General features: G+C 38.9%; 1 protein-coding gene and 1 non-coding gene across 2 annotated transcripts in view; one reads left to right on the top strand and one right to left on the bottom strand.

Moving 5' to 3' along the window:
* Positions 1 to 18,946, bottom strand: part of GABRA3 (gamma-aminobutyric acid type A receptor subunit alpha3) — a 234,263-nt gene that overhangs the window by 195,515 nt on the left and 19,802 nt on the right. The window lies entirely within an intron of this gene.
* On the top strand, positions 2,136 to 2,209 carry TRNAS-GCU (transfer RNA serine (anticodon GCU)). Its single transcript has one exon. It is a non-coding gene; the product is annotated as a tRNA-Ser (tRNA).

The following is an 18,946-nucleotide window of genomic DNA, read 5'->3' as shown; positions in this document are numbered from 1 at the left end:
AGCTCTGAGCAGCAGGGCCCCGGTTCAGATCCCACATGCAGGCCAGTGATGCTGCGCCCTCTACAGCTAAGATGGTGAACAACATCTTGACCTGGAGCCAGGCTGCCGTGAGACGCCGACAATGGCGTAGGCTGCAGTGGGTTGCCATAAGCTACGGTGAGTGGCTGGCAGCCAGCATGAGCCACCGTGAGCGGCAGTCCAATGGCCGGCAAGCGACTGCTTCAGCTGGGAAAAGCACAATGATAATACCAACATGGGCCAGTGAAGCAACATCCTCCACAGCTAGGCTGAAGAACAAAAGGACAACAACTTCTCTGTTCCCCTTCCCTGATTCCCCAATAAAATAAATAAACAGAATTAAAAAAAAGATTTTGTAATGCATTGAATATCTATTGGATATCCAGGCAGAAATGAATAACTCTCAAATTCTATTTGATATCACTCACACACATATACACATATGTATATATCTCAATATGTATATTGATATGTCTATATCAATATATGGATACTGCATGTATATGTGTGTGTGTGTATATATATATATATAGTATGTGTGTATATATTATATTTATATCTTCTAGAAGATAACATAGGATAATATCTTCGTGATACTGGGGTAGGCAAGAATGTCTTAAATGGAATAAAAAAGTACTCACCATGAAATAAAAGACTAATCAATTAGATCACATTGAAATTCAGAACCACTGTTCATCAAACAACAACATTAAGAGAGTAAAAAGGCAAACCCCACAGGGTGGGAGAAGATATATGCAATACATATATCTAACAATGGACTAATTCTTAGAATATTAAGAGCTACAAATCAGTAAGAAAATTATAAACAATTGAAGAGACAAATGCACAAATGATTTGAACAGAATTTTCAAAAGAAATTTTAAAGACATTCAAATGGTAAACAGCAAATGAAACCAGAATAAAACTGCTAGGGATTCAGGGAAATACAAATTTAAACTACTATGAGATACCAAAACATGCATATTATAATGGTACAAACTGCAGAAAAGGATGGAGAGCCATAGGAACTCTCGCACACTGCTGGTGGATTGGTAAATTGGTACAGAAACTTTTCAGAAACTGCCAAGGAGATTCCAAAGTTGAACATATGCATACCTTATGACCCAGCATGCCTACTCCTAGTTAAACAAACAACAAAAATCAAGACATGTATTTAGCAAAAAAATATACACTTGTTGGGCCAGCCAAGTGGCGCATTGGTTAAGAGCTGGCTTGGGACACCAGAGGGCCCCGGTTCGGATCCCACATATGAGGGCCAATGACACTGCCCTCTACAGCTAAGATGCTGAACAACAGCTCAACCTGGAGCTGGGCTGCCGTGAGTCGCTAGCGACAGTGTAGGCTGCAGCCCCTGCTGCAGTGGGTTGCCATGGGCTACTGTGTGTAGCCAGCATGAGCGGCCAGCAGCTGCTGTGAGCGGTCATCTAGAAGCTGGCGGCTGATCTGCCTCGCCCGGGAAAAGCACAATGATGGTGCCAACTTGGGCCAGTGAAGCAACGTCCTCCACAACTAGACTGAAGAACAAAAAAATGACAGCGACTTGTCTGTTCCCCTTCCCCCAATTCTCCAGCACTGTTCCCATCCCCCAATTCCCCAATAAATAAAATCTTAAAAAAAAAAGTATACACTTGTTTTACTGCAACATCACTCATCATAGTATAAAATGAGACACCATCCAAATCCCCCTCACAGCAGAATGGATATCTAAATTATGATTTATTTATAGAATGGAATACTACACAACACTGGAAATTAGTGAACTGACTCTAGCTAGTACAAAAACATGAATTATGTTGAGTAAAACACCATACACAAAGGAGTACATACTGTATTAGTCTGCTTATATAAACTTCACAAGAAGATGCAACTAACCTGTAGTATGAGAAATCAGGATATTAGTTGTCTTTGGTGAGGGGAGTATGTACAGTGACTGAGAAAGGGCATGAAGGGATTGTTCAAAGGATTAGTTTTCTATTTCCTAATCCACATGGTGGTTACATGGGTTTCTACATTTAAAAAATATTCATTGAGCTGAACACTTATGATTTTGCATTTTTTCATGTATGTTACACTTCAATAAAAAGTTTCAACGGGGTGACTGGTTAGCTCAGTTGGTTAGAGCGTGGTGCTGCTAACACCAAGGTTGCCGGTTCGATCCCCGCATGGACCACTGTGAGCTGCGCCCTCCTTAAAAGAGTCAACTATGCCATTGTAGCATGAAAGCAACGTGTAACCAATGACCATGGCTGTTCCCCAATACATTTTTTTTTAAAGTTTAAACAAAAAATTGCTGAAAAGGAGATCTAAATAACTGGCAATATAGCCTGTTTCTGGCTGGCTGGGGAGAGTTAATTAACTAAAAGATACCGATGCTCCCAAGTTTGTTTCTACTTCAGCGTAATACTAATAAAAGTGCCAACACAATTTTCTTAGAACTTGTCAAGTTTATTTTAAAGCTCGTAAGAAAATGTTTACAACTAATTTAAAAAACTATATGAGGGCATTTGACCTAATACATAACAAAACATACTATAACTCTAACAAATGAAACATTGTAGTACGAGAATACTTGCATGTTGATATGTGTATGCACCCAAATGCTGGAAACACGTGCTGCCTCCTTGGAGGGGAAATAGGCTGCTGTTTGGGTAAAGAGAAGGAGATTTTACATTTCACTGCGTCCCACTTTGTACTCTTTGGATAATGACCCTTGTTCATGAGTGATTTATTTATAAAAGTAAATTGTAAAGAAATTAAAGCTTACTATGAGGTAAAAATAGAAAAAGCATCAGTGAAATTAAACAGACAGTCCCAGAGGCAGATCCATGTGTATACAGGAATTTAGCGTAGGTCAAAAGAGTAACTTATGATCAATGAGGTAATTACTGACTTTCCATAATTTACACTAGACAAATGGCTATCCATTTAGAAACAAATGTGAGACCCATTGTGCACAACGGAATATAATGCTAATACTACATGTGAAAAACAAACAACTGTACTCCTAAGGTGAGGAGGAGCTTCCAAAGGAAACCTAAAACTCATAAGCCATAAAAAGAAAGGCCAAGAGATTAATTCTAAACTTCTCTGGAACAAAAGACGTCATTGATAAAGTTAGAACAACAGACTAGGATCTAGAAACAAAATATTAGCATTCCTGACATATAATGATCTACTATGAATAAGTTGTAAAAGATGAAACAAAATCCAAAATTGAGCAAAAGCTGTAGACAAACAATTCACAAGAGAATATTACAAACACATAATAAACATATGAAAATATACCCAACCTAATAGCAATCAGAAATAGACACACTAAAACAAGGTATTTGCATTTAAAAACTATGGAAGGATAGCCAATACATTAATTAAAAAGTCAGCTGTTGGGCCGACCGAGTGGCTCCGTTGGTTAAGAGCTCGCTCAAAAGTTTGAGCTCTGAGCAACAGTGGTTTGAGTCCCGGCCCCAGCTGAGCAGCCGCTGAGCTGCCAACAGGTGGCAGGATGACTCAGCTAAAAAAAAAAAAAGTCAGCTGTTGTAGGGTTGGGGTAAGAAAACAGGGTTGATGAGGCTTGAGATAGGAGCCAAATTTCTGATGTACATCTGTTTTATTATTTTATTTTTGAACTATGCATTTGAATTCATTTTCTTTGTGTTCCGGAATTCTTTCAAAACCAATTATTTTTCCATTATTCCCTATCTCAGTGAACGGTACCATCATCCATCCAACAGCAGAATCAGAAACCTAGAAGTCAACTTTTTTTTTTTTTAGCTGAGCCATCCTGCCACCTGTTGGCAGCTCAGCGGCTGCTCAACTCGGGCTGGACATCGAACCGCTGTTGCTCAGAGCTCAAACTCTTGAGCTCTTAACCAACTGAGCCACTCGGCCGGCCCCTTCAACTTTTAAATCTCCTTCTCCAATGTCCCCCACATTACTCTAAAGTTCTACTAATTTTATCCCCACACTTGTTTCAAAACATTTATGTTTCTTCATATGTTTCACCACACCCTAGGGCAAGCTGTCATAAACTCACTCTTGACCACTGCTAAAGCCTCATTCACATAAGAAATATTTACTAAGCATCGACCTTGTATCTGATACAATGCTAACTGGTTGTCTGGAATCTACTCTTGTCTCCTTCTAATCCATCTTACACACTGCAGCCATGTTTAGCATTTCAAAATCTGATTTTGTCAGTAGCTCCTGCACTACTTAACTTCTATGGCTTCAGAGTAATATTAAGGAAATTATTAACCTAGGCAAAAATTAACTGCATGGTTAGGTACAAACTGCTTCTTCAGCCCTGTATTTCCATCAAGATCTCATCTACCATAATGTCAAGCCACATGGTCCTCCTTTCAGATCCCACAAGGCACCGTGTTGTCTATACTGCATAGACCTCATATCTCCATCAACTCAATAGCCCTTTGCTGAGTAAACTCTTAAAAAACCAAAAGAGCAATCAGAATATACAGCATTCTATAATAATGTGTATTTATAATTAAATGTGCAAATGATGACATACATATACACAAACTGATTAAATACTCTAATTAAAGGCAAAATTATCAGACTGGATGCACAAAGACTATATAAGACACACATCTAAAATATAAGGATGCAGAAAGGTTGAAAATAAAATGATGGAAAAAGATACACCAATCAAAAATTAATCAAAAGAAAGCTGGTGTGGCTAAATCAATATCAGACAAGGTAGACATTAAGGCAAAAATCATTACTAGCAATAAAAAGAGATACTTCAGAATGATAAAAGATTCCATTCACCAGGAAGATATAAAAATTCTAAATATGTATGCTCCTAATATTGATTCAAAAGATATGAGGTAAGATAAGAGGTGAAGAAAAACTAGACAAAATAAGAAATAAACAAATACAATATCATAGTGGGAGACTTCAATACATCTTTCTCAGTAACTGATGGAAGAAAGAGGGAAAAAAAAATCTCAGTAAGGATATACAGCATCTGAATAGCATGAACAAATTGGACCTAGATGATCTATATGGAACACTATACTCAACTGCAGAACACACATTCTTTTCATAAATACATGGAATGATGATATACAATGAACATAGTTTAGGCCAGAGGTCAGCAAACTCTTCCTGTAAAGGCCATATAGTGAATACTTGAGGCTGTGTGAGTCTCATAATATTACTATTTCATATTTCTCTTTTTTGAACCACCTTTTAAACATGTAAAAATACATTTTTAGGTTGAGGCCATACAGTAATAGTCCATAAGCCAGATTTGGCCTGTATACCACAATTTGTTGACCTCTGTTGTAGGCCAAGAAGGAACTCTCAACAAATTTCAAAGAATTGGAATTTTATAGAGTATACTCTCTGGCCACAGAGCAATTAAGCCAGAAATAAATAATCAAATGACAATTAGAAAAGCTCTATAATTTGAAAACTAAGAAATACATTTCTAAAGAATCTTAGGTCTAGGGTAAAATCACATTGAAAATTAGTGATTTAAGCTGACTAAAATTGAAAATAATGCATATGAAAACTTGAGGACTATAGCTAAATTCATGCTTAGGGATCATTTGTGACCTTAAAAGCATATATTAACAAAGAAGAAAAGCTGAAAATCAGTAAGCTAAGCATCATCTCATTAAGTTAAACCAAGAAAAACATTTAAACTCAAAGAAAGTCAAAGAATTAAATAAGAAAGATAAGATCAGAAATAAATGAAACAGAAAACAAATATATAATGAAGAGAATCAACAAAACCAAAAGTTTTTGCTTTAAAAATAACAAAATTGATGAACCTCTAGAAGGACAAATGAAAGAAAAAAAAAGAAAGCACAAATTCAGTATAGAATGTAAAGGGATATAACTACAGGTCCTACAGATATTAAAAATATTATAAAGTACCATAAAAAACTTTATGCCCTTAATTTGAAAATGTAATTAAAATGCACAAATTGCTAGCAACATTCAATTTAGCGAAACTGACTCAAGTCAAAATAAAAAATCAGAATAGTATGATACTAAAGAAATTGAACTTTTAACTTGTAACCCTCTTAAGGACGTCACCAAGAAGGCAAAGTAGGAGACCCCAGGTTCCATCCCCCCACAATGGTCATCAGTTAGATTGCTATCTCCATGAATCAAAATGGCTCCGGGAGAGCTCAGGAGTCCACTGAAGAAAGCACCAACACAGTGGAACAAAACACCTGAAGATAACTACACAAAAAAGAGAAAGATGAACAGCTTCATTTGGTTGACATCATCCTGTCCTCCAGGCTGGCACTGCTCTGTGCCAAGAGGGAACTCCCCATCTAGAAAGGGTTCCCCTTTCTGGGAAAGAAAGACTAGGCTTGGGGAGTACTCCCCAGCCTCTTAGAGCCCCACACAAAGGACCCACTTTGATTTTACCCCACCCAGGCTGGCAAAGTACAGAGGTGATTAGGAGTTGGGAAGAAGAGCAGAGGCTACCAGTTTCAGCCACACGGCACAACCAGACGTGGTTCCTAGTGACCTGCTCTGCAGAGGACCCCAGCAGCTTTACCCACTGAAGAAACCAATGGTCAGAACTGCCACCCGCAACCCCTCTGCAGATTTTACCAGTTATTGCGCAACGGGTAATTGCATTCACAGGTGGCAGCCACCTGAGACCCTCCCTGTTTCCTTCCCCCACCCAATCCCTGCCAGAGACCAGGATCCTCACTGGCAGCCAGCTCACACCCTCATGGCTGACCCCCATTGCTGTGTGCACACTGGCCTGCCTCCTATCGCTGGCCTCTCCTGCCATGTGTGCGCCTGTGGGGAGGCCCTAAGGCCAAAGGCTTTAGCCAACAGCTAGGGCTCCCATGGGTGCTTGTGGGCACATATTTGGCCACCTCCTCCTGCCACTGGAGTGTCTCCTGTCACTCTTACACCGCTGGGGTCATTGGAGTGTCTCCTGTAAGGGTCCCCTGTCACTCCTATACTGCTAGGGTCATCTGCAACTAGCCTTTCCAGCTGTGCATCGGCACCACACTGGCCTGACTTCCATAACCAGTCTCCACTGCTGTGTGTGAGCTTAAAGGGAGATCTACAGCCACATGAGAGCACATGGACAGCCAGGGCCCTCACAGCTGCCAGTTGGCCTTGGCCCTTCCTGCTGGCCCTGGCCCCTACCACTATATGTGTGTCTGCAACCAGCTCCCACAGGCTCCTGCAGCTAACCGTGTGCACACCACTGGCTCTATCTGGCTGCTATCACTGTCTGTCCTGGCCCCTACCCCCTAAACCAGGAGGTGCTGCTAAGGACACCCACAGCTCCTGCAGCCACTGTGGACCCCCCACAGTGCTCACAAATGACCATGCAATGGTCCAAAAGCAACAGAACGCATATTTTTTTCTCAAGTACACATGGAATATTTTCCTGTATAGATCATACAAGGTGTGATCAAACAATACAGTGACTCTTTGAATAAAAAAATTATTACAGTAGAAGACACATTGCCATTAATCCCCCTCAAAATACTCCCCCTTGCTTCGAACACACTTATCCCATCATTCTTGCCACTTTCTGAAGCAATTCTGGAAGTCCTCTTTCGTGAGTGTCTTTAGTTATGCTGTCATCCTGAATCATTTGGACTTCAGGGAAGAGCCAGAAGTCGCACGGTGCCAGATCCAGTGAATTAGGTGGGTGAGGACATGCCGTAATGTTTTATTTGACAGAAATTGCCGTATACCAGAAGTGATGTGTGACACAGAGCATTGTCATGATGGAGGATGAAGTAAAGCCACTCACGAAAGAGGACTTCCAGAACTGCTTCAGAAAGTAGCAAGAATGATGGGATAAGTGTGTTCAAAGCGAGGGGGGTTAATGGCAATGTGTCTTTTACTGTAATATATTTTTTAAATTTAAACATTCACCATATTTTTTTTTATCACACCTCATATGCTAGGTCTCAAACAAGTCTTGGCAAATTTAAAAGATGGGATCATATGAAATATCCTTTCCAACCAAAGTGGTATGAAACTAGAAATCAATAACAGGAGGAAAATGGAAAAGTCACAAGTACATAGAAATTGAACAATATACTCCTGAACAACCAATGGGTTAAAGATGAAATCAAAAGGGAAATAAAAAATATCTTCAAACAAACAGAGATGGAAAGATAACATACCAAAATTTATAAGATACAGCAAAAGCAGTCCTAAGAAAGAAGCTAATAGCAATAAATGCCTATGTTTAAAAAAAGAATGATCTCAAATTAAAAAATCTAATTTTACACCTAAGGAAACCAAAACAAAAAACAAAAACAAAACAAAAAAACCTAAGTCTAAAGTTAGCAAAAAGAAGGAGATAAATCTAAGAATGAAGATAAATAAAGTAGAGACCAGAAAAACAATAGACAAGATCAGTGAAACTAAGAGCTGGTTTTTGGAAAAAATAATCAAAATTGACAAAATTTTAGCTAGACTTACCAAAAAAAAAGAGAGAGAAAACTCAAATAAATAAAATTATAAATGGAGCTGCCAACAGGTGGCAGGATGGCTCAGCTAAAAAAAAAAATAAATAAAAAAATAAAATAAAATAAAAATATAAATGAAAGAGGAGACATTATAACTGAGACCACAGAAATACAAAGGATCATAAGATACTATTAGGAATAATTACATGTCAAAAAACTGGACAGTGTAGAAGAAATGGATAAATTCCTAGAAACATGCAAACTACCAAATCTGAATCATGAAGAAAAGGAAGATGTAGTAGACATACCAATAGCAAGTAAGGAAAGTGAAGTAGTAATCATAAACCTTCCAAAAAAGCAAAGCACAGGGCCAGATGGCTTCATGCATGAATTCTACCAAACATTTAAAAAAGAACTAATACCATTTATTCTCAAACTCTTCCAAAGAACTGAAGAGAAGCGAATACTCCTAAACTCATGTTATAAGTCCAGCATTACCATGATACCAAATTTATTTATTTTCATTTATTATTATTATTGTTTTTTAGCTGAGCCATCCTGCCACCTGTTGGCAGCTCAGCGGCAGCTCAGCTCCGAACGGGCATCAAACCGCTGTTGCTCAGAGCTCACACTCTTGAGCGAGCTCTTAACCTACTGAGCCACTAGGCGGGCCCACCATCATACCAAATTTAAGTAAGGACAATACAAGAAAAGAAAACTATAGGCCAATATCCCTGAGGAATAGAGATGCAAAATTCTCAACAAAATACTAACAAATTCGATTCAACAGCACATTACAAATATCATATATATTTTTTTTCAAAGAAATTTTATTTATCTGCCTTGGTTCCATTAATCACAGCTTTACTGATGAACAAGACATTTGCAAGACAGAAGGCTTATTCTCATCCTTCCGTTTTCTTGTGTCATCTTTAGTAACTGATAGCCTCACTTTAGTTGAATGCTTTTTCTAATATACTTTTTAAAATAAATTATGAAATATTTTAACCTTTAGGAAAGTAGAGAAAATAATATAACAGACAACCACATATCCACCACTAATTTAAAAATAGATGTTAATGTTCTGCCATATTTGCGTCATTAGTTTTTAAAGACAAGGTACATTACACTTTTGATGGGACAAATCACATACTATTTGTGGGCCTTATCACCATGCATATCACCTCTGCTTTTTTTCCTTAATCAGCAAATTCGTGAAAAACCAGCAGTGCTGTTGGAAAAGATCCTTCTTCTTGGCCCTGGCCCATCATTCAAAGCAGTTTCTAAGCTGAGCTATACAAGTATAAAAAATATCATATATTAATAGTATGATCAAGTGGGATACATCCTTAGGATGCAGGGATAGTTTAACATACGCAAATAAATAAATGTAATACACCATATTAATAAAATGAAAGACAAAAATCATGTGAATATCTCACTACCTCTAATGAACATAGATGCAAAAATCTTAGAACATTAGCTAACCAAACTCAGTTGTATATGAAAATAATATACATCACAACCAAGTTGGGTTTATTCCAGGAATGCAAGTTTTCTTTAATATTTGAAAAAATCAATATAATCCACAATAATAACAAGTTAAGGAGAAAATTCATGTTATCATCTCAACTGATGAATTTTATCAAATCCTTTTCATGTAGTATCCATTTCTTTCTAATTTATGTTTAATTACAGTTGACAAACAACATATATATTGTATTAGTTTCAGGTGTATAACATAGTGAATCAACATTTATATACCTTACAAAGTGATTACCACAATAAGTCTATTGTTTTTTATGCAATGTTCATTTCTCATAAAACTACTAGCAAGCCAGGACTCAAAAGAAACTCCCTTAATCTGATAAAATGTATCAACAAAAAATCTATAGCAAACATCACACTTAATGGTAAAATGTTAAAAGCTCCCCCTTGCAACATCTTTAAACTCACTGTACAATATATTTACACATTGATGCTTTGCCAATATAATTTTAATCATGCCACACCCCTCTGAGGTAAAGTGCACTATCATCATTTTATATATTAGCAACTGAGTCTTAGAACAAGGTTCGGTTAGTTGTCCACGGTCCAAACTCACATAAACGACAGCAGGAATTTGAACTCTATGCATCACTGCTTCTTGTAATACCAGTCCCTCAATTCGTTCTACATTATCTCCCATATCTACACCATTTTATTAGAAGTAAAATGATACAGGACATGTTGCCCATTTTATTTCTAAATGATATTCCAAATCAATCCAACTCTACCTTTCCCTGCTCCAGCCCCATGCCTCTGCCACAGCCGCCACTGTCACCACCACAACCACCCTGGTACAAGCCATTATTATCATTCATCTAAACTGCTATAAGAGGCTTTTAATTTGCCCACACTGGTATGACATTGAGCCTTCCTCCTCCACATTTAACTGTTTTCTTTGTTTTTGCTTTTTATTTTGAAATAATTTAAAACTTTCAAACAAGTTAGAAGAATAGAACGTACTCTTTGTCCAGATTCAGCGATTGTTAACATTTGTCGTGCCTCTATACCCATAAAAATTTCATTGTGTACTTACTAAAGAACAATTATTATACTCTTATATAACAATTTATACACAGTTATCAAAATCAAGAAATCTATCATTGAGGTATTATTATCTCCAGTCCATATTAAAATTTCACCAATTAGTCCATTACTGCCCCATATAGTTATCTTTTCCCTGTCCAGAATCCAATCTAGGATCGTATGTTGCATTTAGTTGTCACATGTGTTTTTCTCTTTTAATCTGGACTATTTCCCCAGCCTTGCTATGTTTTTCATGGCATTAACAGTTTTGAAGAGAAAAGATCAGTTATTTTGTAGGATGCTCCCAATTTGAGTTTGTCTAATGTTTTCTTATGATTACACTGGGGTTATGGTTTTGGGGCAAGAATACCACATAAGCAATTTTGTGTCCTTCTTCGTGCATCACAACAGGAATCACTTAAACACGTGATTTTTTCATGTTAAGTTTGATCAATTGGCGAAAGCATCAACTGCCAGGTTCTCCAGTACAGTACAATGCCCTTTAAATTGCTCTCTTGGCTTCCATTTTAACTTCCACAACTGGGGGAGATCTGTGGCTATCTACTTCTCCATTCCTACTCTACCTTCCTATTTTGCTGTTCTTTTTTATTTTGTATTTGTATTTTATTTAGTTTTAAATTAAAGTTTATTGGGGTGTTCTTAAACAACACATGTTTGCTCCTGACTCAGCGCCCATGCATACGCCCAGAAGGCTCTTCCCCACCTTGCTTTGCATCCTTTAAATACAACTTAAATCGTGTCTTCATAGAGAGGCCACCTCGTGTTGCCCTATCTAAATGAGGTGTCCTCTGCTTTCCCCTCCCACGGAATCTTGCGTGTTTCCTTCTGATTACGTCTCATAATTTTCAATTATTTATTTATGAAATTAAAATTATATAGTCGATCTTCTCCTACTGGCTTACAAACTCCACAAGAGCAAGATCCTTTTTCTACTTAGTTCAGTCCTGCATCTCCTGCTCCCTACAGTGCCTGGCACATAAGCAATCAATAAATATTGGTTGGGTAAATGAGGAGCTAGTATTCGTTTTTTAATTTAAAAATTTTTTTTATTAGTTTCAGGTGTATAAAACAATGTAATGATTAGACATTTATACCCCTCACAAAGTGATAACTCCCCCAAGTCTACTACCCCCTACCCCTCTACCGTACACAGCTATTACAATACTATTGACTATACAACCTATGCTGTACATTACATCCCGTGACTATATTTAACTGTAGTTGACATTCAATGTTATTCTACATCAGCTTCAGGTGTACAGCGCAGTGGTCAGGCAGCTACACAATCTATGAAGTGATCCCCCCTATAAGTCCAGTACCCATCAGACACCCGACATAATCTTTACATTGTTGATTATATTCCCCATACTGTATTTCACATCCCCATAACTATTTTGTGGCTACTAATTTGTACTTTCTAATCCCTTGATGTTCTCCCCCATCCCCCAACCCCCCTCCCATCTAGCAACTATCAGTTGTTTTCTCTGTATCTCTGAGTCTATTTCTGTTTTGTTGGGAGGAGCTTGCATTCTTTTATTTATTTATTTATTTATTTTGTGTGTGTGTGTGTGTGTGTGTGAAATAAATATTTTTAATTAGTTTCAGCTGTACAATACAGTGCAATAGTTATACATTTTACCCCTCAAAGTGATAACCCCTCTCCCCCAATCTGCCGCCCCACTTCCCCCCCATATCGTACATATCTATTACAAATCCCTTGACTCCACTCCCACACTATACTCCACATCCCGTGACTATATATATATATATATATATATATATATATATACACACACACACATATATATATATTCACTTATAGTTGACATACAATATTATACAACATCAGCTTCAAGTGTACAGTGCAGTGATCAAGCCTCTTCCCCATCCATGATGCAAGACATGTGACCACCTGAAACCCTACAAAATATTTACAACATTATTAATTATATTCCCCAAACTGGCTTTCATGTCCTTGTGGCAATATTGTAGTTACCTATTTATGCTAATTCCTTCCCTTTCTCCCTTATCCCCACCCCCCTCCCAACTAGCAACCATCAGTTGTTCCTCTATATCTCTGAGACTATTTCTGTTTACTTTGCTTGTTCATTCAGTTTTTTTAGATTCCATACAGAAGTGAGAACATATGGGATTTGTCTTTCTCTGACTGACTTATTTCACTTAACATAATAGTCTCTAGGTCCATCCATATTGTTACAAATGGTACGATTTCATTCTTCTTTATAGCAGAGTAATACTCCATTGTATAAATGTACCAGTTTCTTAATCGAGTCATCTACCGATGGGCATTTCGGTTGTTTCCAAGTCTGGGCTATTGTAAATAGCGCTGCAATAAACATAGGGATGCATATATTTTTTGGAATTAGCGTCTTGGGTTTCTCTGGATAGATACCCAAGAGTAGAATTGCTGGATCATAACGGTAGTTCCATTTCCAGTTTTTTGAGATACCTCCATACAGATTTCCATAATGGCTGCACCAATCTGCAGTCCCACCAACAGTGCACCAGGGTTCCCTTTTCTCACAACCTCACCAGCACTTGTTGCTTGTTGATTTATTGATGATAGCCATTCTGACCAGTGTGAGGTGATATCTCATTGTGGTTTTTATTTGCATTTTTCTAATGATTACTGAGGTTGAACATTTTTTCATATGCCTTTTGGCCATCCGTATGTTCTCTTTAGAGAAATGCCTCTTCATATCCTCTGCCCATTTTTTAATTGGGTTGTTTGTTTTTTTGGTGTTGAGTTGAATAAATGTTTTATAAATTTTGGATATTAACCCCTTATCAGATATATCATTGGCAAATATCTTCTCCCATTCAGTAGGCTGCATTTTTGTTTTATTGATAGTTTCCTTTGCTGTGAAAAACTTTTAAGTTTCATGTAATCCCATATGTTTATTTTTTCTTTTATTTCCCTTGATACAGTTCACATGTTCAATAAACAGTTATTAAAACAAAAATGAAAACCTTTTTTCTCTTTCACTAATAAAATAAAATAAAACAAAACAAAATAAAACCCACTTTTATAGTTCTATGAACAACTCCTCTTAGGATTTTGATTAGCATTATATTGAATTTTTAGGTCAATTTGGAGAGAATGTCATCTTTATGATATTATGTCTTCCTAATTATGAACCTGGTATATTTCTCAGTTTATTTAGGTATTCTTTAATGTCTCCTAATAAGGTTTTAAAAATTCAAAAAAAAAGAAAAGAAAAACTAAAGGCTCGAGAAAGGGGTTCACAAAATGGAATTTGAAGATACCTGAGAAGTTCTTCAGAAACTGATCACACGGGAGCTCCGGTAAGCAAACGTTGAGCTTACCAATTTTGGCCACCATGTTGACAACCAAATCCTGCCTGGAGTTGCAGCACACCAAACCACCTGGAGAGCTGTCAGTCATTCATATGTACTTCTTATAGGACGCCAACCATCTTTGTATAACACAGGTTATAGTTTAAAGTACGCTTTTACTTACCCCTAGGAGGTACTTGGCAAAGCAACAAAACCATTTGTAGACAGAGACTCACAGAGCCACCAATTAGAGACAGCAATTCAGAATGAAATCACCAGGGAAAGAGAGACGTCCTGTGTCATTCGCACAATCGCCTCAGGCTGCTGGCCTGATTTACAACTGGCCCTATTCAAAGAGTGCACTGACTCATAGCCCCTTCCAACTCAGTACCCAGGTTCCAAAACACACACCTTACACAGTGATTCAGAGCCCCAACTCTAGGCTGAGTTTCCTGCCTCTCATCCCAAGAGCTACTCTCAATAGTAGTCCCCGGGGCTGCAGGCAGACAGATGAAGCTGTATACCAACGAGTAACTGCAGATTTGTAGTTTGTCCCCAGGGATTAGATGCTCTAATCAGGAAAGTGCAATATACATTGTTCAGACAACCTACCTTTCCCTAAAAATGGGGATTCTGCAGACCAGACACAACAATAGAGGAAGGTAACATGCACATATACTAATCGCAGCTTCCGGCCTCCACTGAGCATAGAACTAGGAACATTGTTGTAGCGTGGATTCTGCCCAAGACCTCCAAATGCTTCTAAAGACTGTGTCATTTATAGATTTCCAAGCAGGCATTCAGAAAGCAGGAGGAAATTGCTCCTCGAGTCAAGATGAGAATGAGTTCAAACACCAAGTATTTACTTCTTTCAGCTTGGGTGATGGTGCAGCTGGAATACCACTTGTAACAATGAGATATTTTTACAAACATTTAGCAAGCACATACGACTCCCCAAGAGCAAGAGTTTCTTAAACTAACCCCAGCTGAAAAGTGAAAAAGCTAGCTTGAAAGCAAGCAAGGAATGGGGGAGGGGTACGATACAGAATACAGACCACTGAAAACGAAGAATGTTCTTAATGAGTCACCAATGGAGAACAAAGAAAATGGAGAGGTTGATTAAGGAATCCAGGCACAAAAACAGCCAAGCCCTTGTGTCCATGAGACAAAGCAGAAACTTAAAAGTTAAAGAAGGAATGGAATTAAAAGAGAGGGGAGAAGAACAGCATATATGGGCAAGTGAGACAAGTCAGAAAAACTGGTATGAAATAAATGTAGTAAAGGAAACAATCAAAAGTACAAGTTCAAAGTTCAGCCACATCAGACTTCCTAGTGTTTGCTAAACATTTCTTTCACAATTCCTACCAATCTACCTCCAATATGTCTCTCAAATCCATCTTCTCTCCCTCCCTATGCCTCCAGGCATCACCCTACCACAATGGCATTATAGCCACCTCACAATCACTCGGACTACCCTTAGGCTGCATTAATCCATTCTTCAGGAGCAACCAGAGAGAGCCATTAAAATGTAAATCAGATTACTCCCTCGCTTAAAACGATTCAAAGCCTCCCTACTGCTATTAGAAAAAGGCTAAACTCTTGAATTTGGCCCACAAGATTTTGTAACAATTAGCAAAATCCTACCTCTCAGGCCTCAATTCCTACTGCTTGGCCCCTCACTGTCAGTGCCATGCCAGCCTCCTTTCACTATCTCTAACGATTGGCACCATGCCCTCCTATCTTAAGGATGATTAATGACCATGGCAAAGCCTCCATTAGGCCATTCACCCTTCTGGAACCAAGCAAAACCATTGTCTTCACCCCAAAGGTGAGTTGCTTCCACATCCATTTTCTCCATTTCTGTTTCAAGTTCTGATATCAACCTGGGAATCATGACTTTTTCTACACTCCTATTCTGTTCCCCTCTCTGTTACAAGATTCTCCTGCTGAGGTAATCATTGCTGCCCACCTAATCTACAAAAATTCCTCTGCTATTGTTGTGGGCCAACCAAGTAGCCCCCCTCCCCCAAAGACTTTTAAGTGTTCTTTCCTATAGAAATGTTAAGTATAGAAATGTTAAGTCTCCTCCCTAGTTTCTTAGTTCCTTAGCCCCTGGCTTTGATTACTCTTCTAATCAGTTTCTGAAACCTAGACTAAAGATTGCCCCTAGACTGAATCACAGAATATTTCTCACCCACCCTGGCTTTAGATAACTACTTAAAACCTGTGACTTCCCAACATTCCCCAGCCATTCTGGACCTAATTCTTGGGTAATCCCATCCCAGAGACTACATAGGTTTTAACATTTCCCCAGGCCAGTATACTTGTTGATTGTGAAGCCTAATGTTGTTTCCAAACCCTTACCTACACCAATAGCTTTGAGCTCTGCTCCTTAAGAAATTCATTAATTAAAATCTATTTTTCCTCATTTAGGGGCCTTGGGGATACAGAGGGCATCCCAGCAAGATTGCCAGTCACAACCAAAGAAGCCAACACGGTCTTCCAGGCGGAGCTCGAGACCCCTTCCTCTCATCTGAGATCAGGAGGGTGAGAGTTCTGTGAATCCCCCCATAGGTAGGGACAGCTCTAGGCCCCTGCCCAGCAGGAGGCAGATACAGAAGAAGAGACCTCCTGTCCCTCAACTTCCCATAGAGGTTTTACGGGGATCACGTCTTTCAAGGGGAAAACAAGGCAGGCAGTTAGAGGCAGGCATTGGGTCTCTGCAGTCCTGCACATCACACAGAATGCACCACCCAAAAGACCTCCCCTCTCCACTCAAAACTTCTCTTTTCTTCTAATAAACTCCTTTTCTAAAGAGATGAGATCAATCAGGTGGTCCCACACCCAGAGAGGAACAGCCCATTCTGGAGAAAGGGGATAAAAACTCCAAGTATTGGGAAGTCCGCCCTTTTGACCACTTCGCCCTCTTTTTTACCCCTTCCTCCCTTTTTGGAGCCTCGAATTTGCACGTGGCCCTCTCCAAACTCTTTGGAATGTAATTTCTCTTCTAATAATGGGCCCTTGAGCCATTCTCTACTGCTCGGGCCTACTTCTACTTTGAAATGTACTATCTTCTAACAAACTGCCTTTTCACTACTTTGCTCCAGTATCTCATTCAATTCTTTGCTTGAGTTGCCAAGGACCTGGACTTTGCGCCGAGAAGGGTCCACTCTCCGACAACACTATCAGTCTGGGGCCCTAGTTTTCACCAAATCCAATGTTCCTTTATTCATATTCAAAAACAGCTTCCTGCCTGACCCAGCGTGAGTGGTTCCACGTCTCTAATTGCTTCACAACCTAGAGTGATACTCAGATATACGAATACTAGAATCTATGATTACAGATTAAGCGTGGAAAGCTAATCGAGGAAAACTCTTCATAACTAAGGCCCCAAATGCTGAGTAGAAATTATGTGAATAAAAATTTTTTATCCATCTAGGAATCCCAAGATATCCATCTCAAGTTAGCACTGTAGGTTCACCAGGAAAAAATCTCCTCCCTGGGCTCCAAACGTAGAATATAGTAACGACAGCTAAATCACAAAACATACTTTAAGAAATAAAAAACAAAGCCACTATTGTTTTTTAAAAAAAAATAACAAGAAAAAGAAAGAAATATGTCCATGGAGCTGAAACAAAAAAAAGAAATTTAGGAACAGAGAGACCTAAAGCCACTCACCTACTGGTAAACAGGCAGAGGAAGCTAGGAGTTCAACTCCCATGTGGTAAAATAAACCAATAGTATTGACTGTGTTGGAGGATAGCAAAGATAGCTCACTGCAGAATCAGAAGGTGAGGCAGGGATTTCCTGCCTGAGAAATGGTAATGATGAGTACACAAACCTGAGACGGACAACTGGGGTACTACCAGTTGTACCATGATCATGATCCAGCTAGACCTAAAAGGGATGAGTATAGCAGATACAATAACTATGAATTTCCCCATTTAAGGTAAGCTGGCAGCAAGCTAAAACTCCAAGCCTACAAAAAAAATTTTTTTTAATAGTAAAAAATTCAACAAATATGAGGTTAAAGTCAGAGAAATACAGTAATTTGAGAAAGAACTTTAGAATACATATTAAAACATTCTCAAAGAACTAAAGGAATAAGGTTATGTAAAAGTAAGAACAAGATGTTATAAAATTAAAAAGATGTGAATCAGGGCCGGCCGAGTAGCGCGTTGGTTAAGAGCTGGCTTGGGACACCAGCTCTGAGCAGCAGGCTCTGGTTTGGATCCCACATGAGGGCCAGTGACACTGCCCTCTACAGCTAAGATGGTGAACAGCAGCTCGACCTGGAGCTGGGCTGCCGTGAGTCGCCCGCGATGGCATAGGCTGCAGCCCCTGCTGCAGTGGGCTGCCATAAACTACCGTGTGTGGCCGGCAGCCAGCGTGAGCTGCCAAGAGCCACCGTGAGCAGCCATCCAGAGATGGGCGATTGATCTGCCTCAGCCGGGAAGAGCACAATGATGGTGCCAACTTGGGCCAGTGAAGCAACGTCCTCCACAACTAGACTGAAGAACAAAAGGACAGCAACTTGTCTGTTCGCCTTCCCCAATTCCCCA

This window comes from Hipposideros armiger, unplaced genomic scaffold (assembly GCF_001890085.2).
Source record: "Hipposideros armiger isolate ML-2016 unplaced genomic scaffold, ASM189008v1 scaffold_419, whole genome shotgun sequence".
Lineage (NCBI taxonomy): Eukaryota > Metazoa > Chordata > Mammalia > Chiroptera > Hipposideridae > Hipposideros > Hipposideros armiger.
Note: the sequence above shows the minus strand (reverse complement) of the source record. Positions and strands in the feature narration are given on the sequence as shown.